The sequence below is a fragment of the Bos javanicus genome, chromosome 15 (genome assembly GCF_032452875.1).
Source record: "Bos javanicus breed banteng chromosome 15, ARS-OSU_banteng_1.0, whole genome shotgun sequence".
In the NCBI taxonomy this organism is placed as follows: domain Eukaryota; kingdom Metazoa; phylum Chordata; class Mammalia; order Artiodactyla; family Bovidae; genus Bos; species Bos javanicus.
In genome coordinates, this window is record NC_083882.1 from 24,315,911 (window position 1) to 24,324,602 (window position 8,692).

General features: G+C 46.2%; 1 pseudogene; it reads left to right on the forward strand.

The window, feature by feature from the left end:
• The first annotated feature begins 1,588 nt into the window (after nt 1-1,588).
• On the forward strand, nt 1,589-5,282 carry LOC133261608 (lysosomal-associated transmembrane protein 4A-like; annotated as a pseudogene).
• The last annotated feature ends 3,410 nt before the right edge of the window (nt 5,283-8,692 follow it).

Genomic DNA, 8,692 nt, shown 5'->3' on the forward strand with positions numbered 1-8,692 from the left:
GTGGTACAGTGGATGAGAATCCGATCTGCCAATGCAGGGGATATGGGTTCAATCCCTGGACAGGGAAGATCCCACGTGCCGTGGAATAACTAAGCCCATGTGCCTCAACTACTGAAGCCTTGCAGCCAGAGCCTGTGCCCCACAACAGGAGAAGCCACCCCACAATGAGAAGCCTGTGCACCAAAATCACTGCAATGAGAAAGCCCAGGAGTAGCAAGGAAGACCCAGTACAACCAAAATACATAAATACTTGATCCTTTAAATACATTTTTTAAAATCTTGTAGCTTTATATCTAGTGTCTAACATAGACTCTGTGTAAATATTACGTGCTATTATGGTATCATCATTCTCATCATCACACAGAAATCTCCACACACAATACAACGAAGAGACAGAGGTCAGCTATGAGTCAGTCCCAGAAGCAGGAGGAGAACACGATGGCTGGAGCTGAGAAGCCCTTGGCCAGGCACTGATACTTCAGCCTACATACATGAATACTTACTGTGTGTCAGGAACGAACCTGGGCCTGGGGAATGATAAGCCACAGTTAGGAGTGTGCACGCTGGGAGGAGAGATGGGAACAGATATAAAGAATTGTTTTTGTAAAAAGTGAAATAATGGAGGCATCAACACAGAGGTACAGGAGAATGAAGGGCTAGCTTACTCCTTACCCATAGGACCCAGAGAGAGCTTCACAATGGAGGAGATATTTGAGCTGAATTTCTGAGAAATGAGAAGGCTGCTGCTGCTAAGTCGCTTCAGTCGTGTCTGACTCTGTGCGACCCCATAGGTGGAAGCCCACCAGGCTCCCCCGTCCCTAGGATTCTCCAGGCAAGAACACTGGAGTGGGTTGCCATTTCCTTCTCCAATGCATGAAAGTGAAAGTGAAGTTGCTCAGTCGTGCCCGACTCTTAGCAACCCCATGGACTGCAGCCTACCAGGCTCCTCCATCCATGGGATTCTCCAGGCAAGAGTACTGGAGTGGGTTGCCATTGCCTTCTCCAATGCATGAAAGTGAAAAGTGAAAGTGAAGTTGCTCAGTTGTGTCCGACTCTTAGCAACCCCATGGACTGCAGCCCACCAGGCTCCTCCATCCATGGGATTCTCCAGGCAAGAGTACTGGAGTGGGGTGCCATTGCCTGATTCTTGTATTTGACACCCAAACTAAAGGCAACAAAAGCAAAAAGGAAAAAATGGGACTACATAAAAGACTGCATGACAAAATAAAGCCATCAGTAAAGTAAAAAGGCAACATGTAGAATGGGAGAAAATTTTGCAAATCATATATTTGATATACAATAAAATATACAAAGAACTTGTACAACTCAATGGCAAAAAAAAAAAAAAAAAGGCAGCTTAAAAATAGGCAGAGGAAATGGCCTCCTTCTGGCCATTCTCTCTGCCTGGCTGTCCAAGAAGTCTCTCTTCTCTATCTCTCTGATACTCCTTCCATCCAAGATGAGCCACTCTGGGTCGCTCTGGCTGGTTTGGACAGGATACCTACCTCTAGAGCGAAGCAGTGGGAGTGTAGGGTTCAGAATTTAAGACGGCACTCACTGGCAGATCGAGTGTCAGCACCTGAATAACATGAACGATGCCATCTTAAATCAGGTGCCCTAGTGTGCTGTATCCGAAACCCACTGAAGCATAACCCCACTGTAATTTCACCCTGAAGATTCAGATGTATCTCACCCTAGTCCTGGCCCTGCCCCCTGGCCTCCCCGCACTGATATTCCCTGACTCCACGGACCACTTCTAAAGATTAGCCTCCTCTTGAGACTTGCTTTCTTGCTTTCTCTCCTCCATCAGTTTCTACTCTCAAAAAAAAAAGAAAAAAAGAAAAAAACAAGGGCCTTTTGCAACCGCCCTTCAGCTGGGACCTGGTACCTCCAGAGAGATAACACTGTGATCTTTCTCCCCCACCCAAATGGAAATATCCAAGTTCAAGTTATATGGAATTCTCATATATATAAAGTTTTTTAAAAGAGACCACTGAATCTACCATCTCTCTTATCAAGGGAGAAAGCTGATGCTCTGAAAGGCGAGTAAGTCAGCACATTGGAGGCCATGGGCGCTTGGAAGCCCAGGTCTCCTGACATCTGGCCCAGGGTCTTCCCCACTCCCAAATATGCCCCACAAGCCACATATTCACTGCATGGGCAGGCTCCAAGAGAAGAAATCCCGCCTGTGACTGCAGCTCCAGCCAGTGCCTATGGAGCTCCAGCTTGATCATTATCTCCCCTTTGCGTCTGCCAGGGAATGACAGCTTCAGCCTTTGTGGATTTAAGCCTGCCCATGATCTTCTCTGACTGCATCCCTTGTGGATTTCCAACTTGCTTAGACAGCCTCCATAATTGCTCTCATTTTATCCTCTGGAGAGGGAAAGGTTGGTGCTCTAGGAGGAAAACATGTCTGGCGTAATGCCAGCTTGAGATTCTGGAACACTCTGAATATCCCCCTTAGTCCCATCTATCCCCCCTCTTTAGCTTCATCTATCAGCAATGAGTCCATCAACCTCACGGAGTCTCCATCTGTAGCATGGTCCACCTACACCCACAGTATCCCTGCATCCCCTCAAATAGCCCCACCTCTTTCAAGTTCTGTTTGGATCATCCCACTGAGGTTAGTTCAAGCCACCAGACCCTCTACTGCCATCCCACAGTCTAATGAGCCCCAAGCACATCCCCTTCCATCCAACCCTCTGTAGAGTGTTTATCTCGATGAAGAAATTAAATGAATGACTCCTAAGTCTAATAAGAAGGACGCTTTAATGAGTGAAAATTGGGAAAATGCTAGATTCAGTTAAGTTATTCCAGACCATTATTGCATATTAATAAATAGTGAAGAAACCCCAAGTGTCTGTTGCCGTATTGCTTGCTTTGAATACAAAGAAATGGATAAACATGTATTTAGAAGGAAAAGAAATCTATGTGGTCTTATACGATAATGAGCTGCTTTCTTTCATCAGCATATTGTCTCGGAGCACTCCCTTCTGTCTTGTTATTTTGCCTGAAGTCTAGAATAGGGGGTGCCCAAGCATTTCCAAGAGGGCAGGGCAGCCCCTCCTGCAGGGCCTGGGCTCGTGTGTGCTAAGTCTCTTCAGTCGTGTCCAGCTTTGTGCGACACTATGGACTGCAGCCTTCGAGGCTCCTCCTGGGATTCTCCAGGCGAGAATCCTGGAGAGGGAGGTGACTCCTACTCACTAGCCCCTCACTAATCTTCTCCCCTCACTAGCCCCTTTTCTCCCCAGCCAGAAATTTGACTTTTCTTTGGCAAATGGAAATCAGGAATATCTTGGGATCATCTTTGCCTGCTCCCAACTCCTTACCTTCCATCCATCATTCAAGTTTGTCATCTCTCAAGTCCACCCCTTCTTCCAACTACCCACAGCTACCCCCCTGACCATCCACAGCATCTTCCCCTGAATGACTCTAACACCCGCCCAGTTTGTCTCCTGCTTCTCGTCTATTCCATTCTAATCAGTCTGCACCTTTACTTCTTCCTTTTCAGGAAATCTAGATGCGCAAGTATCAACATGAAAGGATAAAATAAATGAAAATGTACCCTTCTTTTTTCTACCATGCTGCTGAAGCAGCATTTCCTAGAGCAAATCTAAACAGATTAAAAACCTACCATGGCTCTCAAGCTCCCATGATAAAAAGCATTCATTCATTTACTCACTCATTCATTCAGCAAGTTTTTGTTGCTTCCTACTAAGTACCAGATATACCATTCTAGATTCTGGAGTTACATTAACAAACGAGTCAGACAGAGCCCCTGCCCTCAAGGAGTTTATAGTCTAGTTGGGTCAAGCCAACAATTAGAGGGCCGTCTCTGACAGGGAGGAACAGGATGTAATGGGAGCACCTAATGTGAATCCAGGGTGTTCTTAGCAGGGCACAGACGGTTTATTCCAAGTATATCAAACATACTTTTCTAGCCTAATTTTTTCTTCGCTTAACCCCTTTCGCATAAGCCAGTCTCCAGTCCTTCCTACACTAAACCACAGCACCTGTGTTCCTGCTGTCCTCTATTCCTGAAAGACCATCCCCCTTATACTAATTATTTTAGTCCACCAGTCAGCCAATATATATTTGTTGAGAATGTACTATGTGCCAAGCACTGTGTAAGCACCAAAGATACAATGCTGAGCAAAAATCGCACTCAATCCCTGCTCCAAAGATCTTGCCCTGGTTAATGGGAAGAAACACACACGAACCAAAGGACCACAGAAGGTCCTCAGTTCCATCTGTGAGGAAGTGCTCTGAGAAGTACCAGGTGCAAAAGAGAGCGTGAAACAGACGAAAGACGGAGTCTGAACCTGTGTCCTCTGCATTGGCAAGTGGATTCCCATTAGACCACCAGTGAAATCCTAGGCAGAGCCTTTAGAGCCAAGGTAAAGACTGGGCCTTATCCCTAGAGCAATGGCAATCATTTTTTAAGTGCAGCCCAGGAAGACTCGTCGTTTGGCTTGTACACAGAGACGGAGCTATCGATATTCAACCGCGGGGTGGAAGGCGTTTGTGAGGGGCCAAGAAAGAGGCCCTCAAGATTCCCAGTGGTGTCCGTGACTTTGGAGCAGAGCCTCAGTGACCAGTCCTACAGCACCTGGTGCTTCGACTATTGCGATGTCCGCACCTGACGATCATCCTGGGGACGGAATGCATGGTGCTCAACCTGTTGATGGCAATTCTGCTGGCCGAGGAGGTAACACACCCAAACTCAAGGCTAGCTGTATGAAGTCACTGGCAATTACTGTTCGTCCCGGAGAATGACTGATAATGCCTGTTTTCTTTTTTGCTGTCTCTGTTCTTATGTTTACCATCAGTTTAATGCTGGTATACGGAGGAATTTCTTATCAGTTGGGTTGGTTGATTCTGCTCGTCTGCTCCTGGCTTTTTGACTTTTTTCTCAGCTGCCTGGTTGCTTTCAGTTCTCTCACTTATTTGCCAAGAATCAAAGACTACATGGATCAATTATCTGATTTTCCCTATAAAGGTGACCTCCTGGCATCGGACTCCAGCTACCTCCTGTTCATTGTTCTTGTGTTCTTCGCCTTGTTCATCACTTTAAGGCTTATCTGATCAACTGTGTTTGGGACTGTTATGAATACATCAGCAGCAACATGCTATAGATTGCTGTGTATCCGGCCTTTGAAGCACCTCCCCAGTATGTTTTGCCAACCTATGAAATGGCAGTGAAGATGCCTGGGAAAGAACCAACGCCTCCTTATATACCTGCCTGAAGAAATTCTGCCTTTGTCAATAAACCCTGTACCACCTTTTTGTCCTGATACATGTTTGATACAAAGTACATTTTCCTTTGTTCAAGTATTTATTTTCAAACACTGACAAGCTATTTGGATATCAGATTGTGTTGTTGCTGTTGTTAAGAATATTACATTTTAGTCATTTTTGAAGATTATCTAGGTTAAGCAAGAGCAAAATGCCATTGTTTGCCTTTGATGGGGGTTGGTGGAAAGGGGGTATTCTCTACAAGTATTCTTTTTTAACTTTGCACTTTCTTTTTATAATAGTTTGCGTTTCGGTTATTTGCTGTCCTGGATACTTTCAGAAAGAATGAATTCAATATTCAGGGTGAATGAGTTCAGTGTAAGATCTGACGTTTTCAGCTATGAGAACAGAAAAAATATGTCACATTTTATTTGACTGTGGAAGATGATGGTTGCATGTTTCTAATGTGTATGTGCTTCCATCTTTGAGATAAGATGCTTTAATAAATCTCTTAAATATACATTTTTTTAAAGCAGCCCAGGGATGTGATCAGCTTGCACCATCCTTTAAGACCCAAGTCAAATGTCCCTCTGTCTTCCCAATACCCCAGACAGTCCCCGTCCTGGAGCGCTCCCTCCAGCAGCCCAGGCACCCTGCACAGGGGTGACGAGCGAGGTGACAGGTAGGTCCTCAGCAGCGGTGGCACACAGTGTGGCACATGGTAAGTGCCCAGTAAAGAGTTTTCCAGCCGCCACTCACTCAATCAACACTTGCAGCTGTCAGCTTTGCTTCCTCTCCACCACCCTGACCAGTCAGGAAAGGTCCACCTTGCTGGGTTGGTTCAGACTCCTATCACGTCTTGGCTTCTAAGCAATCCCTCTGCCTCCCTTCTTTTTTTCTAAATTTATTTTTAATTGGAAGATAATTGCTTTACAATATTGTGTTGGTTTCTGCCATATACCAACATGAATCAGTCATAGGTATACAGATGTCCCCTCCCTCTTGGACCTCCCACCCATCCCACCCTATCCCACCCCTCTAGGGTGTCACAGAGCACCAGCTTTGAGTTCCCTGCATCATACAGCAAATTTCCCCTGGCCATCTAATTGTACATACAGTAGTGTGTGTACGTTTCCATGCGACTCTCTCAATGCGTCCCGCCCTCTCCTTCCCCCACTGCGTCCACAAGTCTCTGTCTTCTCTGTGTCTTCATCTCCACTGCTGCCCTGCAAATAGGCTCATCAGTCCCATCTTTCTAGATTCCATATTGTGCCTCCCTTCTTTCCCCTCATAACCCATGCTCCACGTGCCTGCCAGGGTTCCTTTCTCAACGAAGGTCCGACCAGGGCACTCTGCTACTTACATAAGCTTTCACCTACTCCCCAAAGCCTGCAGGATCAAACGCACATTCTTCAGGCTAATTATTCAATGCCCTTCAAAATCCAATCTCAAACTAATCTTTCTGGCCTCGGGTTTCACTGGATCCTTCCTTCCCTGGACCCTTTATTCCATCTACAGTCAACGCCCTAGAATATTCCTCAAGCAGACCCCCACTGCCACCCCCACGCCTCTACCGAGGCTGCGCTTCCCTCGTGTTTTCACAATTGGAAGACTTCTGGTGCTTCAAAATATAGCTCAATTGCTAACCCATCTCCTCTCAGCCCCCAAATCCAAAATTAGTAACGTCTTTTCTTTGTATTAATACATAGTCATTCCTAGCACCTTGCCCAGTAGCCAGCACGCCTAGGCCCATCCCGTCCCTGCCCTGCGCTGTCCCTCATCAGCCACTGAGGCAGCCATGAAAAGAAGAAACCAGCACAACATTGTAAGGCAATTACCCTCCAATTAAAAAATTAATTAATTAATAAAAAAAAAAGAGTAGGAGGGACAGGAAAGCAGCTCCCTCTCCCCACGTGGGAGCCTGCATTCCCAGGGGGAAAGGGAAACCAAGCCACGCTTGTTCAAATCTTTAGACAAAGTAACGACCTGACCCGTATTCTAGGAAACGGCTTCTAAGCCTGCAAAGAAGCAGCCATTGTTTCTGGACGATTTCTTAAGCTCAAAAATAAAATATCAAGTCTGTGATTTACGTACTATAAATAAAAGTGACCTCCCCAGATGGCTCATTTTGTTCATCAAAGACCTCTTTTTCACTGTGCTTAAAAGCCATTTGCTTTGGGAGCCGTTCAGATTTTTATCTCAAGACGTGACCATAGGGAATGCTCAGTGGAGTATGAACTCCAGGATGAATTCCCCACATGCGGAGTCAGCGGTGTCTCTGTTGGACACAAAGGGCGTTTCTCAGCTGCCTTAATCAAGACACAACGGAGTAGAAAAATCAATCAATCATGTGTTTGATTAAAAGCATCTTCCTAAACATCTGCTCCAGGTCAGCAATAGCAAACACCTTAAATCAATGTTAAATGGCTGATGTGACTGTAAAAGCTTTGTCACTCAGAGAAAGTCAGTCAGTCTCTCCATGTACAAATTTTTTTGATATCCACTTTGGCACTCCCTGGGCTTTCCTGGTAGCTCAAACAGTGAAGAATCTGCCTGCAATGCTGGAGACCCGAGTTCAGTTTCTGGGTCGGGAGGATCCCCTGGAGAACGAAATGGCAACCCGCTCCAGTATTCTTGCCTGGAGAATTCCATGGATAAAGAAGCCTGGCAGGCTACAGTCCATGGGGTCGCAAACAGTCAGACACGACTGAGCAACTAAATTTCACTTTTTTGGTCACTTACTGGTCTCTTCTTTCTTCTCCGAGACCGGCTTTCATCAGTTATCCAAAGCACATCAGTGGCTGATTGCGAATGGTGGGATTGGGGCACTGCACAAAGTCCCCTGCTGTCTTGGAATTCATAGTCCAACGTACACACACATACACGCAAAACAGAGGCAGCAAAATGGTCCCAGTAATATGTTGCGTGGTACATGCAACATAAGCAAAATCAGATTTCTCTCCATGTTCACGTCATCCTGGGTGGGGACAGCTCCTTTGAAGTTTACTCTGTTTTCATGCCCACCCTGGGAGGGACGCGAGGCAGGAGACGTCTATCTCCATTTGATTAATGATCACACCGAGCGCAGAGGGGCTAAACGCTATGCCCAGGTTCATGCTGGTGAGTTCAGTGACAAGGGCAAAACATGCATCTGAATCTTCTGACTTTAAATCCAGAGCTTGCTCCCCTTCTCCAGGGCTGCCTCCCACAGGCCTGAGAAGATCAGAGAAGGACGGACAACGTTGGTGCCCTTGGAGGAAGAGAGAGATCTAGAGCTAGTGTTTAGGTTGGGGAGACAGGAGGAGGCTTGAGGAACTAAGCCAGGTTGAACAGGTGGGACACGAGAAGCTGACAAATCCAGCCGAGGGAGATCTTTGGAAACCTTTTTTTTCTTTTAATGGCCGTGCTGGGTCCTTGTTTCCGTGTGGGCTTTTGCTCTAGTTGCTGCCGGTGGGGT